This window comes from Notothenia coriiceps, unplaced genomic scaffold (assembly GCF_000735185.1).
Source record: "Notothenia coriiceps isolate Sejong01 unplaced genomic scaffold, NC01 NC01_scaffold00015929, whole genome shotgun sequence".
Lineage (NCBI taxonomy): Eukaryota > Metazoa > Chordata > Actinopteri > Perciformes > Nototheniidae > Notothenia > Notothenia coriiceps.
Window position 1 is genome coordinate 196,326 of NW_011348630.1, and position 21,255 is coordinate 217,580.

The 21,255-nt window shown below is 39.9% G+C and overlaps 1 protein-coding gene and 1 pseudogene across 2 annotated transcripts in view; one reads left to right on the plus strand and one right to left on the minus strand.

Annotated features, from left to right (window-relative positions):
- LOC104949319 (myotubularin-related protein 4) overlaps positions 1-21,255 on the minus strand; it is a 382,796-nt gene that overhangs the window by 45,503 nt on the left and 316,038 nt on the right. The window lies entirely within an intron of this gene.
- LOC104949318 (cadherin-9-like) overlaps positions 6,694-21,255 on the plus strand; it is an 18,295-nt pseudogene continuing 3,733 nt past the window's right edge.

The following is a 21,255-nucleotide window of genomic DNA, read 5'->3' on the forward strand; positions in this document are numbered from 1 at the left end:
GCTACAGGGTGTACTTTGAGGGGTTTTGACTCTGCAGACCGTTTACATGCATAAAAACCTTCATAACACACAAGGGGACAGGTAATAACCGGAGAAGCATGACATGGGCCCTTTAATTGATATGTGTTGGCTGTGTCTGTATAGTGCCATACAATTAATAGCATAAAGGGTTAAGTGTTGTATACAGCTCTTCAATGGCAACAAAAGCCTTCAGTGAAGCAGAATGCAATGCCAAAGTGAAGTATGTTATTTCATTTTTCTGATGGAATGTGTCCTTTTGAGCAGATCAATCCTTCCACTTTGCAGCCATTACCCAGCACTGCAGTGCACCTATAGCTACACCCTGCGGCCCTGCTTGGAGATCCTGGTGTATTCCCAGTTTATATCGGATATAATTTAATCCATCCAGTGAGCTTTGGGCTTCTCCCAGCCTCTCTTCCCATTTGGACACTCGTAGTTCTACCCTGAGCCCCAAATGGATCCTGTTTAAAGAGGACGACAAAAATAACGTGATAATGTGTAAAACGATCACACTACTTGGATTATTGAGGCGTTTCTCATAATGTATCACAGTCAACTTTACTATGTTCAGCTCGGTTTGTTTTAACACATAATCATGGGTCAACAACATTGGATTTTATTTCTCACCAGACAAACGAACAAAAGGTCGGTGAATCATGATTATGGAAGTTGAGACAATTACCCGTGTAGTGTTAATGGAGCCTGTGTCTATTGAGGCTCGATTTCCAAGAATCACCGGTCCACAGCTCACAGTTAGAAGTGGAGTCAAGAGGCTTTGTGATGTCCCGATGACACAGCAGAAAACAATGAGAAGGATTACATTACTCATGGGTGATTTAAAGGCTAATATGAGTCACGACCAATCAAACCCTTACTTGTATGTCCCTTTAAACCCAGGGCTTAAACAATCTGAGTCAATTTATGTTGAGAGAATGGTCTAGAGGAAATTCACGACAAAGGTGTGATGATGAAAACATGGAGGGACATCACAAGAACGTATACAGAGCATATATAATCCTCTTTTTTTGTGCACACCAACACAGAACGATTTACTTAGAAAACAGGTAAAAAAGCCCCACAGAAACTGTAGGTGGACAAAAGAACAGATTGACTGGAGGAAGTCCAGAGGCATTCATCATCAGTCCCTCAGATCTATACTGGAAACAACCACCTCCATATTTCACACCATGCATGACGCACAGGAACAAACTGCAAAACTATAATTATTCCCACACAAACATTGCAGACTTTGCATAATCATTTTTTCTGCCCCTATAAATATCTTAGCAAATGTGAGACACTAATGAATGTACAAGAATGGTGGGTGAGTTGTATGGAATAGTCAGTTAAAAAAGCTTTTAAAGAGGTTCATTGGGAACTGTGCACAGATACATCCCATGATAGAACCAAGGATATAACAGAGACCATGACCTCACCTCCACCTGCATGTGACCAGGCATAGGACAAAAGGGCACATCCTGTTAAGCCTTGAAAAACTGCAAGATCAAAATAAACTGCAAACATATATGAAGCTCGCAAACACGTAAATGTCAAAAAAAGAGAGGGACCTTAACACTAAATTAATTCCATCTCAATCTGTTTGAGATTCAAATGAGAAATGAAATGTTTGTGTTAATTGTTATGTATTACATTTTCATTAGTTGCAGCAACAAACTAATTACAAGGAAGCCTGGCAACATTTTCTAAATAAATGAGGTTTTATGTATTATTTATTTGTATTTATATACTATAAGTGTGGGACATTAAACATGTTGCACATGGGTTTCAAGTCCATTGCCAACATTTAATTGTTTCTTCATTATGTTATGTTGGCTTAATCCATTTATCGATCTTACTTTTCAGAAACAAACACAGAGACACTCAAGTCATCTGGCTTAGAAATGCATTTAAATTTGAAAATATTACACTAATAGCATACAGTAATTGTATTTTCTGTAAAAAATGAATTATTTCCACAGTTGAATGCTGCTCTAGAAATGTTGGAAAATGCCCACGAGGGGGAAGTGGACTGTGGATTGTATGACAGTGGCAATTGTGTCAATAAAAGTAGATGTATTGCCTGCTGAGCTCCTCCATAAGTAAGTGTTCACAGACTGGGTAAAGTGTCATCACTTCTGCTGGGACAGGAGCGTCCTCAGGGCTTTTCTTGTGAAACCATCATCCAGCACGTCTTCCTACACACCACCTCGCTCCACACAGATGTCACTGCGCATTAGTGTGGTGTGTCACCGGTGATGGGAGTTTCCTCCAATAGCAACACATGTTCTGATTTAAATCAATTGCTGGGAGTAATAAGATTATATATTTGAACAAGCACAAATACTCTTTTTGCGAACGAGTGGTTTATACACAAATATGTATGTGTGGATATTACTGTAATATTATAATGTACATATTCGATTTTCCTTTTTTATTGGTAGTTCACTGAGAAATAATTTATAAAAAATAATGGCAGCAACTATACGGTTCAAAATGAATCTGTGCAAGTGACTTTCCATTATTACAATGGAAGCCTAGACACCTAAATAAATTGCTATTGCTATAAAAAGAAAGAGAAAATATTGCAGTCTCTGTGAACTCAGCAAAGAACACTCTTAACGATAGAGGATTTGCAATTTATCGAATTGGCCCATATTCAACTTTTTATTGCAGTCATAGCCCAGGTGAATAATAACAATCGGGGGGGAAAAGCAATGGCGACTTCGGAATAACCTTTGGATTGAAATACATAAAAAAAGGGAAAGCATTTGCCAAGATGATCACAGTTTCAGTTCCTGTAATAGCTAACATGTCCATTAACAGACGTGTATACTGTCAAAGTGTCCTTGAGCGGCGACCCAGACCTTAGCATGTACGTTCGCCCAGTGTCAGTTGGTCTTGGTAAGAGCTTTAGCTGCAGTAAATCTGTGGAATGTATGCAAATGAAACTGAGTCAATATTGAGAACACTCAACCCTTCAATTATGCAACCTATGTGAGTGTAATTATGGAGTATATCGTAAGTATGGAGTAATTGTAGTCTTTAGTCTTACTGGTCAATGCTTACCTTTGATGGTATAACTATAGTAGGGTTTGGCTAATTATAATTCCAGCTCTAGATGAGATATGCTTGATTACTGAGGCAAACGTGAAATGTGAACAGTGTTTCATTTTTTTTCTTTTTATATATATTACAGTCTCCTTGCTTTGAATCACAGTTTTTCATCTGGTCTTGAAAAACTGTTGACCAAACAACTTCGATGAGGAACCGCTACTCTTTGAGTGCGACATCAAATAAAGGTACAGCTTAATAAGGTATGGTGTTTACAATCTCCACAGTTTGTAATCAGAGAGAATGGGTCTCAGATTTGCAATATAATAACCCTGCACTGTACCATTGCCAAACTTCTGAAGATGATGGAGCGCTATCAAACAATCAGCGATATTATTAATTCACATTTGTGTTTGCTACTGAAGTTATTTTGGTATTTCTCTTGCAGTCAATAAATGGGACACATGTATACACCCACAGCACTAAACAACAATCACAATCCTTTGCAAAATAAGTATTTTCTAGATGTTAAACCTACCTGTACTTCAGAAAGCACTTTGTATTTGCCCACTCAGTTCCGGCCTTGAATACACCACTGGTATGCGCTGACAGTCAATCTTGTATTTCATCTATTTCAACAATAAACTGTTTTTACTGCAAACAATGCTTTCAGAGATGAATCAAGACCACAATGAACAGCTGCACACCTGGCAGATAAGTAGTCCTGTTAAAGAATTGTGACTCAAACTATAAATGTATTTTCTTCTTTTTTTTTTGCAACAGAAATGATCACCCTATAAAAGATTGGCATCCCATCATCATGTGATATGTCCCCAATGAATTTAAAGCAGCTTGCCTCAGTCAGGCAAGAGGCAGGTGTATGTTGTAAAGCCGCCTGAGTGGAACGCATGGATTGGATCATTCCCAAACAACGGATGCCACAGAACCTGCTTTAGCAAGAAAACGTTTTTCATTACGTTGTATGCTTTTAATTCAATCCCGTTTAATGTATTGGTTACACACTGTTTGAATGTTATTTGCAAATATGTTTCCTAAGAATGTGGCTACAGCGGAAAAAAGAAACAAACTATTATGAATCCAAAGATCAAGTTCATTTTGGGAGGGCAAAAAAGAGAAGTACAATTATGCTGAAAAATCACATATGTGAAGGAGAACTTTAAATAATGAATCAAATTGATCAAAAACAGCTAGAAACAAAACTAGTTGTCCAGAACAAACTTTAGAAACACCATGAATTATGTATACGGCCAAAATCAGTTTTACCAGGGAGTATCTTAGTTTAAAATGAGCAGAAAATCAATATGATTTGAGAGGAATATGCATGCCTGAGGAAAGGTCAGGGATAATGTAAAAATGGTATTTTTGTAAAAGGGGTGAATATATGGAACTGGAAAACGAGCGCACACGGTACATTTTAAACATCCTTCAGGTTTACCTCTTTGCTAGTTTGTAAGGGATCTTCATGTGACCACTAGAAGCAGCAACAGGAGACATGATTCGGGTTTTCCCTGCTCAGCTAATGTGGCCGTGTCATTGCCAACCGAGAGCAATATATCAATAACCTGTCGGCAGCTACAGTTGTTATGCTAGCAGCAAACAGTGGGTAGACACCCGCACTTGAGTGTTCCGTTGGGAAGGCGAGGGAAATCAGAGAACTAATCAGCGGCAGCTAGCACTGTGGAGGTGAATGCAAGTGCAAGAAGAAAAGTGATGCTGATGGGAGCTGACACTGAGAATTGGGAGAGGATCAGGAGACACCCTTACTTAAGGAAGCTGTTTCCTCAGCCTGGAAAACTTTGATTTAATGTAATGGAGACCTCATCAGGAGGGTACCGAAAGAAAAAGAAAAACATGGGAATCAGGAAATGGTTTGCCTCGGAGGCCTGTGGAATTAGGAAGAGAAGATTGGAATGTATCTGTGTGTAGAGAGGAGTAGAACATGTTTGCACTGAAAACATGTTTCTATATTTTCAGAAACAGTTGGGTACACTGCTTGTTCTTGTTCTCTGATGTTTGCTCAGAGTTGTTTGGGCTGCGTAACAACAGCTTTATTAACGTCCCAGGGGTGGGGAGAGCAGGTAAATTAGTACTAATTCTATGCAGAAATGTACAAATTAGCCTGCTTTTTTCCCAGTGGCTTGTTAGTGAGAAACACCACATACACACTCACAGAGACATACATGTGCCTCCATCCCATACACACAAGGGTATAAGTAAACATGACAAACCTCCCCTCCCCCAGTCATACACACAACCACAGTACCCGGGCCAACATGCGCACACATGAACAAATACAAACACACACTTCTTCTTAATCTCGCAGCAGCATACACACTGTGCTGCAGAGTGCGGAGCTGGCTCAGAATCAGAGGGTGGCTACCTCACCGCTTGTTTCAGATGTTAATTAGTTTGGCCTGTTTGCATTTTTATTAATCTGGTGCAGAGAGTTTGAGCTGATAATCTATGCACGCTGATATCGGGAGATAAAACTTGAGCTTGGATGAGCTTGGCCGGTCAAACTGCTGCTTTTCTTCCATTATTCATCCACAGTTCGGCTCCGAGTGGCGTCCCTTGCATTTCAAATCCCCGTCAACTGACCGTTTATCTGCTCCAGGTACATGTTAGGGACCAATATCAGCTTCTAATAAGGTATCACTCCCCGTCTCACCCCTCAGCATTAAGCAGCATGATGTATGGTCCCCCACTCCATTCCATTCAGTTGAATTAAACTGCTATATCACTCTCAATAGGCACATACTATATGGAGATGTATTGATATGCATCCAACATGGAGCATGTAATGAGAAGGGATGACAGAGTGCCTGGGATGCATGTGCACCTGCCACAAACTGCCGGCCAAGGCAGCGGGACGAAAGAGGAAGATGAAGACGAACGGAGCACCCCCACCACCCCCCCATGATGTGCGGCTGATTTACAAGTTATGGCCTTTTTCTCCTTCACTCCGCTGTCATTGAAAGAAGATTAGACGGGGCAGATTGCGTTACACATCAAACATCATGCGGTCAATCCGTCATTGCAGTGGCTTCCCAGCGCAGCCTCTTATTTAGAGAGCTTTCTGGATGCATTCACAGTTTGAAAAAAAGGAAAACGTTGTGTGCGTTGCCAGCGTCTTCAGCCTCTAACCTCCCTGTTTCTCCATTCCACAGTCAGCTGATGCTCACTGGGATGTAAGGGCACTATTTCCCTAACCCCCCCCCCCCCCACGCGCCCCCCATCTCTCCTCCCCCTCCGTCCTGTTTTTCTCCCTGCCTTTCTGCCCGTTTTCTCTCTCCCCTTTTCTTTATCGCTAACTTGTGAATGGCAGCCAATCAGGGGCAGAGTCGCCTCAGCTTCAGCCTCGGTGACATCCACCGCCAGAAGTGATGCACTGCGAGAGAAAGAGAGAGGAGGGGATGGAAAGAGGGAGAGGAGGGGAGGGGGAGGGAGGGACATAGAAAGAGAGACATAGAGAAAAGAGAGAGAGAGAGGAGATGATAGAAAGAAAGTGTAGAGGAGGAAAGGGAGAGAAGCCAGAGAGCGGGGAGGAGAAATGGAGCGAGGGAGGGCAGAGAGAAAGAGACCGAGCATAGAGTGAGGGAGGCGCGCAGGCAGTAGACTCTCTCTCTCTGTTGCACACACACACACACACACACACACACACACTGCCATACACATTCGCACCAGCTGTGCTGTTGTCAGTCTTGGAATGTAAGCAGTGCCGTGAGGAGTCATATTCTCCAGCGCTAAGCACTGCTAAGGAGAAGGAACACAGTACCGACCCCTCAGTGACACAGATGGATGCTAAGCTGTGACAATCAAAAAAAAAGGTAACGGCTTCTTTTTTTTTTGCTGATTAATGTTTAGGGATGTGTTTGTATGTTGTCTGCCTCCAGACTCCAAGAGGTGATGTGCTTCTTTTTGTTGCACTGTGGCAAAGCTACACTTACGCAGCAGTGTGGAGGTCTCGTGAAAAAGAAGAGTTGCAACTTCAAAGGAGGTTTATAAACGCTCCGTCGGCTGAACTGGGGACCGATTAGATTCTCTGTTCAAAACTCTAATCTTGAATGTCTTCATCATCTATGTATGTGCAGGGTGTGCTTGAATATGGAGAAAAAAAGTGTACGTGGAAGTCGGCTCAAAATATGTTAGACACATTTCAACTTTGACATTAATGATGATGCCTGACAATCCTAGCAATTACCCCCGTTGTATTATTTTTTAGCATTTTTTCATTCCTCTGAAATTAAATTAAATGAAATAAAACAGTAAGCCTGTGACACCTGTCAGACAGTATATAACACAACATATGTCACTTTATTGTGGGAATTATATCATTTGTAATTGTGTGCTTTTCTAAAAATATAAGCTTAACTTTTTTACCTTAAGTGCTTCATCCAACTAAGTGCTTTTCTAACTCGATACTGTGCAGCGACGGAGAGCCATGGTCATGTGTACATGAGATGAATGATTATGACTATGTAAAATATTGTCTGCAAGTGTGCGTGCACCTGCTTAAGTATCGGTGTGTGTTGCTGTATGTGTGTTTCTGCTGGGATGCAGTGAGGGCGAATCAGACAGTGTGATGTGCTCCTGGCAGATTTGATGGAGAGGCACTGTACCGTTCCTATCTCTAAAAACGCATGGAAGTGTCTATCATGGTGTTCGAAGCAGCGCGACGCGAGCAGCCAACAGTGTTGCTGAGTATGTACATGCTCATATCCTCCACAGCACAAACTTAATCCACCCTTACTCTCCTTTTTAGTCGCGGGGTGTGTTGCCTCACACACTCAGACAGCTTTACGGGCACCAAAGTGATGTATCGGGGTGTTGTAATGTGCACCGGGTCACCCATGTAACGCCATTACTGTTTAGTACAAATTAGCCACTAACACGCTCCCTGAATAATTGTCAGATATGGAGTGACCTTTCAGTGTTAAAAAGAAAAGAGGTGGAAATCTATTTCCCCCACACGGCATCTCATGAGCATTCACAATGCTGTTTCTAAAGGGTGAAAAATACAAGCTATGTTAGTGAGGAATCGAACAGAGCGAACAGAGAGGAGGAAATATGCTTTCTCTCTAAAAAACAATGGAATGGAGATTTTAGCCAGTTTTTATTATTCCAGCATCATTATATTCTTTTGATGTTGTTGAAGTGTGTAATTTATTGTGATGCGGCTATGCTACCCCGAAAATAATTTCCTTTTCTTAGTTGTTTGAAGTTATATATTAGTACCTTGTTAAAACGCCTTCAAAAGCAATCATGAAATAGTCTTTTTGTTTCTCCATAATGAAGTATGTTCACCGTCAACACGCCCTTTTCAAGAGAAAAGCCCCCCGCTCATTTTAAAAGAAGCTTTCAATGAGGAAGTGTGCACTGTATCGCAAAAATTGCTCAGAGGATTTCAAAACATGAGTGAAGCTTGCTGTGGTTTTCCAGAGAGTGCAGCAGACTTGTGAAGGTCTAGGGCTCCACCAAGTGGAGGTTTGCACAGGTGCTGCGTCTCATGATAGATTTACACTATGTCCGTGCTGCTCTGACAAACCAGCAAGGAATCACTGGAGCTACTCAAACTGACAATCATAAAATGCTTTTTTTTGTTGTGCACCCACCTCACATGTACCGTTAGTGTTGGTCAGTGCAGAAATGCTGTAGTTACCAGCCGTACATCCTGTTGTTGGATAAAGGTACGAGTGATCAAAACTCATTATGGCGGCAGTTTTGTGACCTTGCAACCCTCCTTTGCCCTCTCTCCATTTTATGTTTCCTTTTCCCAATGAATGTACCTGCGTCTGTGTTTGTATATGATTGTCATTGTCACTTGTTGAATTATTCAGCTAAACTAACCCTACACAGTTTTTGAATGCCAGCCATTTTAAATATGTGGGTACAGTAGTAAGGTTTTGGATGGTAGTTGGTTAAATATGTCGTCCCGCCCTTATTCAGTCTGCATTTGTGTATAAAGATGTGTTTTTTATGTATGTGTGTGTGTGTGTGTGTGTGTGTGTGTGTGTGTGTGTGTGTGTGTGTGTGTGTGTGTGTGTGCTCGGTTCAAGAGGTGTTAGCTCCTACAATAATGTTCACACACCATAACAATTGGACGCGTATTTAATTATGTTTATACAATTTACATTTAGAAAGTCCGCTGACATTTGAAAAATGTGCATTTGTGCTTAATGTCAGTGAACTAAATGTACTCAGTACCTTCTGGTTGAAAGTGCAGTTTACCGTTAAAAACACGTAAACAGTGCGATATATTATTCCCTGTGGTAAAGGTTGCAGCAACACAGAAAACAGATGGTCACTTTAGGTGTTTATATGTTCCCATGTATAGAGGATTATCCACGTATTATGCATGCAAGACCTCTAGCAAAGGTTTGCAGCCAGACTTGTGCTGCACATAATTATTGTCCTCCTAAAGTCAGGAAAGCCATAAAAATGCTTCGTTGCAGTGCTCAGTTTAATGTTTGTGGGGAAGCCTGGATGTTCAATTTTGGGATGCATGTGCATTTCAATTCTTACAGAGGAAGTCTTTGCTTTTCTAGGAAGAATATCCTGATGAACAACTAGTTTATATCTGATCAAAGATATTCTTATTCAGCAAAAAAAAAAGAATGTATAATTTTGGAGATTACAGAAATGGAGCACAGCGGAGCTCTCGCCAGAAAGTGTCTCGGCCAAGATTAAGAATAACAACCCTAGAAACACTTTTAAAAGCATATTTAACCATTTTGTCACTTTACATCTCTGTTTTTTAATGCCGAGCCATATAAGCTGTCTGCGACTTAATGTAATCATAAACAACTTTATTTTAATAAACCCCAAATTGTTAATAGGCTGAATTAGTGGAGATAACTCAGTTTGAGTCTATACGATCTGGCACGTATTCAGCATGCTCACTCATCCTTTAATGGAGTGTTTGGAATCATTCTGAAAAGACACACTGGCCCTAATGCTTAATAGGCACACCACATCAAAGATTAATATCCAGAATGCTATTAAAACTCAAGGACAGGCTGGAAAGATAATTAGAAAATGCAATCACAAGCATCAGAGTAGATTAATTGCAAGGCGGCGTTTCCTGATTTCGGAAAATGCACATGTCACACTCAAGCCACGTTATGGGCATGCACAGGAAAATATCACGAAAAATGTAGCAGGGATCAGCAATTTGTAACACCATGTCTTTTTTCATATCTCTTTCCCTGCTGAAGTAGTACGTTGACAATATTTTAATTTACGCTGTGGTGTCAGAGAAGGACACCCTGTTGTAATATGTTAACTGCTTTAGTTGGAACCTTGAGAAGCTACATTGGGCTTTACCTTTTTGCAAAAGTCCTAATGGCAACCAATTTCAAACTTTAACCAACTCAGTGGAAAAGTATTCTGAACACTTGAATAAGATTGCTGATTAAACAGATTCAAGTGACTAAGAAGGAGCAGAATGAAACATTTGTTACGTTGAGATCTCATTAGCTCATGTGATATTCTATTCAAAAGGAGTACATTAATTGATATGCCGTACTTCACTTTCATCAATTGAACCATCATTTGTTCATAGACAGTACCAGGCGCTTTGTTCGAGGGAATAGTTCCACTGACAATGCAGTCCTTATTTAAGAGCTCTGGACAAAAAGCAGAGGGATTGCTAAACTAGCATGTGCCTTTACCCAGCATTCCCCGGGGTACACAGTGAGCTCTGTCAGGATAACTCTGGTACTCGTAGCCTTAATACGGGAATCCTACTAAATGGGCTCTTTTAGAAAGAGAGGCAAGATTTATGAGGATTAGCTTCCAAAAGACCATCAATTATGCATGCACACCCAAATTACCTATCAGGATGAGTCCTTGTGGAGACACCGTCTGAGTGAAGTATCGGGAGAAAGCTACGAATAACACATGCCTTCACATTCAAAGAGATGCATGGGGCTGTTTTGGTTATGGTTATGTGTTTCTTTGGAGACATCATTTCATATTTGGGGAGTACAAATGTATGGAATAATCCACAGATTGCTACTATATGCACAAACAAATGGGAGTTACCATCTTAGAGGTATGAGTAAGGGATACAGCTGAACGATTTTACTTAATATAAATGTTCTATAAGTGTACTTTGTTTAGTCTTTCTGTTGCTAACACAAAAAACATAGCTTCTTGAAACTGAGCATTGAACTGGGCCCAAAGCCACGAGTAAATCAAGATAGTACGATTACATTTTTGTATTGATAAATTGTGCAGCCCTAAGGCTATGAAAGGGATATATCTTTTGAAGGACAATGCATCTATACTGAGTAGTGGTGTCTGCACTGCAGCGTTATAACTGAATGAGCGTGAAGCGGATAATAAAAATAAAAAGTGAGTTTGAGTCGAGTGTTTTAAAGTGGTACCTATTGCTCATGTCAGGAGCAACGGGCTTCTAGAGATGCCTGTGTTCTGCTATTCAAATACACTCACACACTGTGAAGCACTGTTTGTGAAACATCAGTAATGCAACTTATAATTAGTGAAGTGCTGCTCAGTCTTTTACTGCTCAAATACAAGGACACAGAGTGACGCCAGGGAGATGAAGCTGCAGTGAGTTAACTTAATTGGACAAAGGCACTGTGATGATTGCGGCTTTTTGATGATACATTATTTACAATGCAGTCATTATTTTTTATTTGTTTCACTCAATGATTCCTGCAGGAATAGGTTTGAATTGGTATTGAAAATGTAGTTTTCCTTTGAGTTGATTGATCTTATACAAATCCAATCACTGAATTAGCACTTTTAGGATATCCTTCAATCACACACCACATATTTGCTGATTAAATAATTAGCTGCCCTGCAAGCACAGATTGAAAGACTACAATGGCATACAGGGTTTCTGTGTAAATACGTGTTGACCTTGAGTATTCAGTAATGTATCTTCTTCTACACTGATGGGATTACAGCCCAGTGCAAAGTAGATACATACATGTTGTGAATGTTGTTTTTGACAAGTGTTTCTCTTTTCACAGGGATCTAAAGGACATCAAAGTGAGGAATACAATGTCTGTTCTGTTGACACTGCCTTCCAGTGTTCATCCTATCCGAAGTTCATTACAATACTAACAACGAAGTCCTCAAGGACATTTCCCAGCTGATTGGATACCATGATAACCAATCAGGTTCTGCTCCTTCTGATGCTCTCTATCCTGTGGCCCAGTGCGGCCCTGCCTTTCACACCTGGGAATATTGGGAATCTGTTTGGGATGCCAGACAGTGATGGGAGAGTTCTCCAGCGGTCCAAGCGTGGATGGATGTGGAATCAATTCTTCCTGCTCGAGGAATACGCAGGAAATGACCATCAATATGTCGGCAAGGTAAGGTGCCAAACGCATTGTCTGCAGACTAATTATGGAAGGTTTAGCTTGTTGAGGTAGTGTTTGATGTAATTGGCTGAAGACGGATGGGCCGCCAGAAATCTGGCTCTTACAGGCACAGTTAACTGGAGCTATCTATGCACAGCAAGTGTGTATAGATTGCTCTAATGTCCTTATGTCTTCCACAGTCCTTCCAGTTTCAGCATGCTTGGTGAAAAACACACTATTATATCTAAAATAATATATCATTGATGTATTGTTGTGCAGATGCCATCAATTAAAAAATAAGAACATTTCATTGATACCCATAAACTACGAGGCAAGTTGTTTTTAACACTAAATATGAAGTCAGTTTTATATTGTGATCCCTGCTTAAATCACTCAATACAAAGGGTACATGATGAGTCATGAGCCTGCTGAGAAACTTGTTGTTGGCAAGACTTATTTCACACCAGGGCTTTATAAAATAGTATTTCATTGTTCAAAAATGAAAGATACATGGACATGGTTTCACTTAACAAAAATAAAAAGAATGACAGAGGGTAGAGCTTCTCGGAAAAACTCATACCATTTTGACGACACAATTCAGATGCATTTATAAATGTTTTATTTCTTAGCTCTTTGTACACCCTTTCACCAAGGTTCCTGAACATATCAATAGTAACCCTGACATCGTTGGCAAAGTTATTCAAATAAGCCTTTAACAAAAGAAAAAACTCAATAATTTAAATCTGGCATACCGTACCACACATCAGAAAAATTTATTCACAACTATAATGTACTTTTCAGGCCCAAACATATTTGTAGGAGCTCTTCAAAAGTATATATCTGATCATTAATTTCAAGTTGAGGCCTGGACAAGTTAAAGTTTGAACATATCTAAGACTAAAACCAGTCTTAGATGTATAAAAAGGTAAGCCTTACAAGACACTTTTGTCAAAGGATTCCGGGACAATGCACCTCCCTCCCTCCTAGATCAGAGAGGTTCTTGTCAGCTCACCCCTGCTAGCACTATGAAGACAGGTGTGATAGGGAACGCTGCAGTTATCAACTCGAGGGAGGGAAATGAGGTGACTGTCGACAGCCAATTTTCTCAGAGGAAGCTGGCTTTCATCACACACCTCATTCTCCGGAGTAAACAAGTGTCTAGTGCAAGGTTGAGTAGGGGGATATGACAACTTATTTTGCCCGAAACCATCATGCTGATGTGGCGAAGAGAAAGGAACAGCAAAAAATAAATGGAATATGGAGAGAAGGAGGAGGAAGAAGAAAACAAATCAATCAAGGAGGCCAATGAAATGCACCTTGTTGTGTTATTTGATGAAGCAGCAAAGTGAAAGCTAACTGTAAATGGGGCCATCCCTTGATGTCAGTGACTGGTGCGATGTGGCTTTCTTCTTGACTCTTTGATGCTCTCTGGCACCCAACTTCCCGTGGCATGACAGCAATTGCATTCACCAGTTCCCAACCCTTCCTGTGTCCAATGTCATAAATAAACTGTCAGAAAAACATGCAGCTGTAATAAATGACTGTGGGGAAAAGAATAGGCCAGACATAAAGTTCCATTCTATTTTACAGAGGGAGCTGTGTCGATCCGTATCACTAATTCAATCAGTTTAACTTCGGAGTTTTAGATAGAAAGACAGACTGTTGGCGAGAGTCAGATACAGAGAACAAAGTTAAATGGTAGATGCAGGGACAGATAGAGAACAAGCCACGGGTTTGAAAGATGGAACATGAGCAGAAATGCAACATAAAAAACAGTCGATCAAGCGATTGTTAAATCAACAGATAGTTCAGTGGCGCCTGTTCGTTCTTTGCAGTCAATTTGAAATCAGAAAAGACAAACAGTCCAGCTGTTTGAATGCTGTCTGTCTTTCTCATGTATGAAAGTTAACTTAATATCTTAATGGTTTTGACTATTAAAAAGATGCAACATGAAACGGATACATGAACATGGCCTCTAAGAAATGGTGACTGTCATTTCTTTTACTATTGCTTTAACATTTCATTCAAGTAAATACAATAAGTGACTGGGAGGATCAATAACGGACATTATCGTTAGTGTTCGCCCTGCAAACAAGTTGTTACAGTGATGGATGGAAGGACATATTTTTTATCGTTAAATATTAATAACAATAGCACAACTTATTGATGAGTGAATCCGCTTGAAACGGGTCCAATATTCCGACAACTGATTAATAATTTAGCTACATTTTCAACAAAAACAACAACATGTATCTGGTAATTGCTTAAAAATATATAAAGCTATGCTGCAATTTGTTCTTGGTTCTTATTTTCTTATTATTCTAGCATTTTATTGGGTTGAAAAAGAAGAAGCTTTTTGAAGACATAACCTCAGGCTGTGAAAAAAGAAATATGGGTCTTTTAAAATAATCTGTTTTGAAACTTAAATGACAAGGAAAAACAATCGATTGTTGCCGCTGTAATAGATACATCAATGGCTGGACGGAATAGTGGCTAGACGATAGCAATGGCAAATAAACAAATAAGGAAAGACAGAGCGAGAGAATGATAAAGAGAGAGAGAACTAAGAGACCAAATGCAAAAAGCACTTTCATGCCCGGCACAAAGCCATCAAAGCCTTGATGGTCCTCCTCATAAAGATCATTTAATGGCCTTTGTGGTGCACTGTGGGAGACCTTGTTTATTTCACATTCAATCAAAGCTCTCCAATCAACCCACACGCACTCAGTAACTGTCACTTGAGGTTGAATTCCTGATTACGACAATCAGGAGTGATGTAAAGAACTGCCACGCTCTTGTATAGCTCACTTTTTTCACTGAAAAGGAAGCAGTGCGCAACTCTGACTGCACGGTATAATGCAGCTCGTGCTGCTTATCAAGGTGTTCAAAAGGCACGCTGCTTTGAAGCTTACATACCGAGTGGTGCTGACGGATACGTCGCAGAATGATAAGACAAATAACACCATAAGCTAAAAGGAAGGTATTGAGCACTGTCAACACAGGAAATGAGCATGGTATATGTCGATGATTGTAAATATACTATGCAGGGGATGTGCATTTATCCAGCGTAAAGCCCTGAAGTCACATTGTAACTGACTTTCACGGGGCCAGTAATGAGTGTGAGCACTCAGTGTGTGCAGCTGTGGTGCCCTACTTCTTAAGCAGGGCTGTGAAGTGTGAGCACTTGCAATGCTGAGCAATAGAAGCACAAACTTTGGATTCTGGAGCATTTGAGTGGCGTGTTTGAAGTGAACTAAATCCTATTAAACTCACGCTGCATGCTATTGTCTTGTGCTGTTATATATTAGAATATTCAAGGTTGCTCACTTTCATGTGTTAATATGTTGCCAATAAGTATCTGAGATTTGTTAAGGCATTGTTTGGTACATTTCGGGGGGAATTTTGCAGAACTTGTATGAACTACAAAGCATAGAGATAATGTAAGCAGTACATTTAACCTGCTCGATATACATTATAGTACAGTCTTCCACAAGTAAAGGGCTTTTGCCTGTGTCTTAAGAGACGGAGGGAAAGAGGGAGGAAGAGTAATTATTCTGTATCCATTCTGCACTCTATTCTGCTATCTCCTCTTTGCAGCACCGAGTAATGCTAACCAGAGACCTGACAAGAATTGCCAATGATTTTGCCGCTTTGCTGACAATTCCTCAGTGTTTGTGCAAGGCGATTTCACTCATCAAGGCTCTCTTCTGTGCTTCTGTTGTAAGGCCTTGAAAAGGCTGTGTTAGTGCTGCAAGGCCTTGAAAGGAGAGCTACTAAATCTCTGCAAACATAGTGTGGTACTGCGAACATTTGATTTTGTTAAGGCTGTAAGTAAAAAACACATTTTGTCAACGGTATCATTGTTGTAGTAGATCATGTTAGAGGCAGGGTGTATCTCGCCTTAACAGAAAAAACATGCCTGTTATGTCAATAAAAATGGATTCAGCCTGTTTTCTGTACTTTAAGCCACAACACTGAATGGGTACAATTATTAACATTTCTATAGGACATACCTTCAGAAATCTAATCTTAAAACTCTCTTTCTAGTCAATATAGTTCAACGGGAGCATTATTTTAGATGGCATGTTATACCAAGATAGCAGTACAACAATGCTCACTACTCAGTAATTAATCTATATGGCCGTGCAAAGATCTGTTTACCCATATGATTAGGAAGCTGACGCTATGTAGACATTCGATAATTAGATTAAGTTCACAAGGTAAAGTCTTGCGAGCCCACACGTATAGTGGAAATATGTAAAATGCATGGGACAAGGTTCTGCACAGACTGTGAGATTCCTATTATCCTGTAGACAGCTTGGCTGCATAGGGTGCAGGCTCCTTTGATGGCTCCTTGTTTGTTGTTTTTCGCTTCTCAGGCTCCTTTTTACAGGATTAACAATCAAGACTGGAAATATGGTAATAATCAGATGAAAACTACTGAAAAATGCAAATCACTGTGGTCCGACTGGGTCTGAAATTGTATTGGTGTAATTATCACACTGGAAGCTGAGAGGTGTGTTTGAATGGTAACAGTTGCGAGTATCAGTGATGTTCGTTTGTTCAGCGTTGCTTACTGAGCATGTCCCTATGTGTACAACCGATATACAGTACCATTACATAGACAATGAATTTCAAAGTAGAGGAAATGTGGCTATGGTTTCTTTTCCCCAGGAGAGTGTGCGCCTACCACAGATATGAAACCCATTTCAATGCAAAAATTCATACAAACACTCTCCTGCTCACCTAAATTAGCCTGTCATTCACAGTCAATAGCAGCAGCAGCTTTCACATCCGTAACACAACATAAATCCTCTGTTCCCTGGTGTACAGCTCAGGATAGAATGCATATATCTACAAACAATGAAAAGACTGTAATAAATGGGAAATGTAAATCAAGGGGTGATATTTCATTATAATAAACTTTAGATAGAGTTCATATGCAAAAATGAAAAATGAAATCAAACATGACACCAGATACTGTGCACATAATTCATTTGAACTTGACAGCATCTTGTATTTCTGCCTGAAAATAGCTGGCTATACATTTCTAATTTCCCTTTCAAAGACGTACTGTTGACATCAGTCTTCCCAAATGTCGGAAAAAATAATTAGTTTCCTCACAGCATGCGGACATTAATATTAATAAGTTGCTGACGTACATTCTGTGTCCCTAACTACTTGTCATTTAAAATGTGAACCCATGAGATGGTGATATAAATATATCTGCTGACAGATCCAGTACAGTAATGAGCCTGAACCAAGCGTCGGTCACAGTGTGCCACCATTACTCCTCCATGACACTTGCAGCCACTTTAAGGTGATGGATAGGTCAGAGGTGACTAATTTTAGCAATTGTTGCTGTAGGTCAGGTTTTCATCATTTTTCAAAGGCCCAAATTGGAAGAAAAATCTAAGACTAATTGGATCTGGACTTATGGAGTATGTCAGAATTTGACACAGGGTTTCAAGGCTATGTTATGTTCTGAGACTAGAACATATGAGGTCTACGTTGGTTTCCACCATTTGTCCAATGTTCACAAAGAGTGTCCCAACAATTTCATACATCTATAGTATGCTGTAAATGCATGGGGTTAGGTAAAAACATGGAAAATACACATTTCCCAAATGACAAGATGAAGCCTAATCTCCAGTACTGTAGGTATAAATAAACTGTGCGAAGACAGTAGGGTGTTAAAGTTCACTATTGAAGTTTTCAATTAAAACCAGGAGAGAAAGAAATGTCCACAATGGCAGAAAGCCATAATCGAAAAAGCTATTTTTCTTCAGTGCCTAAAATAAAAAGGACATCAATTGAGACACCCATGGACAGACATTTAATTAGTGAATATATGCGTGTTCAAAATGTCAGGGATGTGTTATTAATGAGTGGTTTCAGGGCAATGATTATTTTATTTTATTTAGGAGAATATAACTTTAAGTTATTGGTATTGGTTACACCACATGTCAGCAGTGTGTTTTCCTCTCAGTCTAAAGTGCATGTTAGAAAGCCCCATCCAGAATTAAAGTTTGACTCATGTGTAAAATGTGTCTGTTTCATTTCCAGCTACACTCCAACATGGACAGAGGTGCAGGCAATGTGAAGTACGTTCTGACTGGAGAAGGGGCGGGCAGCCTGTTCCTGATTGATGAGAAGTCTGGGGATATTCATGCCACCAAAAGGCTGGACAGGGAGGAGAAAGCCATGTACACACTCGTTGCAAAGGTCTTGGATCGAAACACCAACACGGAGCTGGAGCCCGACACTGAATTTAACATTAAAATTCACGACATCAACGACAACGAGCCAAAGTTTGCAAAGGAAATCTACTTTGCCAGTGTCCCCGAAATGTCAGAAGTTGGTGAGTTATGGTTGGTTTTATTTTTAGAGGTAATTTATTTTTCCAGAGAAATTGCCCAATATTTTTAGGGTACAACGTTTGGATTTGAGAAGCTGTTAATTGGGCTGTTAATGAATCAAAAATACAATCGGAGGAAATCCCCTTGGAGCATGGTCAATATAAGTTACTTTGGGTGTTTTCCTTTAGTTTTTTTAATGTTTTTTTAAATGATTAAACATAAATCAAGAAAATATTCCGCAGATGGACCAGTACATTAATAATATTTGTTTCAGCCAATATAATAGAATGCTGCAAGAAACACTTCTCAGGCTGTATCCAGTTGTTCCCACTTTTTGGGGTTGTTGTTTGGTTGGTCAGGCTCATTGGGCATTCATATCAAGTAATGCCATTTGTCATTTTTAATAGGCAGCAGAAATATTGGAAGTTTAGATTGTCAAAGTCTTTCCAATTAAGGATTTGCTTCATTGCGCTTCACTTCATCCCATTCAAGTCATATAAATAAAGCAATTGGCACGGATATAAACAAAGCTTATGAAAATAATGCATGCAGCTTGTAATCAATCCTTAATTATGCAGCCACAAATTAATACACAGGAGCAATCAAGGGTAAATCAAAACCCAATTGTCTATATATGACAAACAACAATGACCTACTTGATATTCATAATGCGCTTTGCTTAGATTCCTCAGCTGCAGGGACACTTGCTAAAAGGTGGGTCAGGGTCACCACTATTTGTCTCCGGACTGATAAACTGCCTTATATGTTCAGACTGAACACACTGGTTAATCAAGCCAACCAGCCATGAAGAATCAGCGGCTCCCTTTTACGCTATCAGTGCTGGGACTAAGTGGGACAGATGTTCAAGGGTTCATTAGTATGCACGGAGACAGTCAGACCCAAACAGGACACGACAGAGGTCCCCTGAATGCCAAGGACAGTATTTGCAATGTGGCGTTATTGAAACGCTTGGGTGGATTAAGCAGGACTTTATATGGAAGGGCCTCAATGACAGGATATTTGAGAGGAACCAAGTTATTTTAAAAGCTGAAATATGCACGAGATATATTTATTTGGCACACACATGACACACATTCAAGCACCTGCCACTTGGTTTTTGGAGGCTCATGTGTATACCGGTGGTTGGAGTTTTTGTGAGACGATACTGAAGGTGATACTGCCAAATAAAACTTTGCGTACCGGGTGCATTGCCAGCTGGAAATATGAAAGGCAGTGTCCCTGAGCACACACACATACAAATGCAGTGTCCCTGAGCATAGTAAATGTATTCCAGCTCCTCAGTAGAAGCTTGTCAGTATGTGTCTAATGTTGCCACACCTCTGGCTCTGACAACAGAGGTCAGTAAGAAATGCATCAGTAATATAACCTTGCTAGGCTAAAGGCCAAATTGGTTGTATGAATTTAAATATTACCAACAACTTCTTATTACTTTTTTTAAACACACTTCCCTACTCTACATTCATGAATACTATAACAATCTCTACATAAAGGGTTTCCTTACATTAGTAGAGTCACACATATTCAGCTTAAAGACTGTGCTACAATCATGTAATGGTTTTGTTAACAGGCAATGGTAAATATTTGATTTATCAGAGTGACATACTACCTGAGGAGAGAGAAACCTTCACTTCAAGGATGGATCATTTAAACCTTGTCAGTGTGTGACATTTAAGAGATCCTTGCACTACGACACCAAGGTTTAATCAAAGCAATATTTTTCACATATGTGCCAGAAGAGACCCAGCTGTAGTCAGAATTACTAGCACTTCTGTTTGGCAGTTTTACAAACAGCGGCAACAGTCATTCAAATGTGTTATGTGACTGAAAAGCTAATTATGTGAAATGATGTTGATTGGTTACTCGACCATATTGCTTATGACTGCTTTGGCAATACAATTAATGTTGCATGTTCTTTCTGCAGGTACATCTGTCGTCACAGTAACTGCCGATGATGCTGATGATCAAACATATGGGAACAGTGCCAAGCTTGTGTATAGCATTCTACAGGGACAACCATATTTCTCAGTGGATTCTGAGAATGGTGAGCCAAACCCCAGCAGGATATGTTGGCTGCAGTTTCTAATGTTATGCATGGTTCTTGCATTGTAATGTGTTTTTGAGGAGTAAACAAAGAGACAAAGCTACATTGTTAGTTATTATCATCCTTTAAAATCCAATATTAAACTCAACTAAACCTGTAAATTACACTTATTTTAGCTGGAATGTCCATTTTGGTATACATTTGTTTATTTAGATTGCTTGATGCCAGGAACCTTTATTTGTTTAAAGTGAACATGGTCTGTCTGTAAATATGTATTATGTCCCTCCTAGATATCTACTATGGGATAGTTTCACTGACTAGGACATGTAGTTATAGGTTTTGATGGCAGTGTCACAACAGTCTAAAACCAATCATCACCGCTCTGAAGACTGTCACTCAACACTCTGTC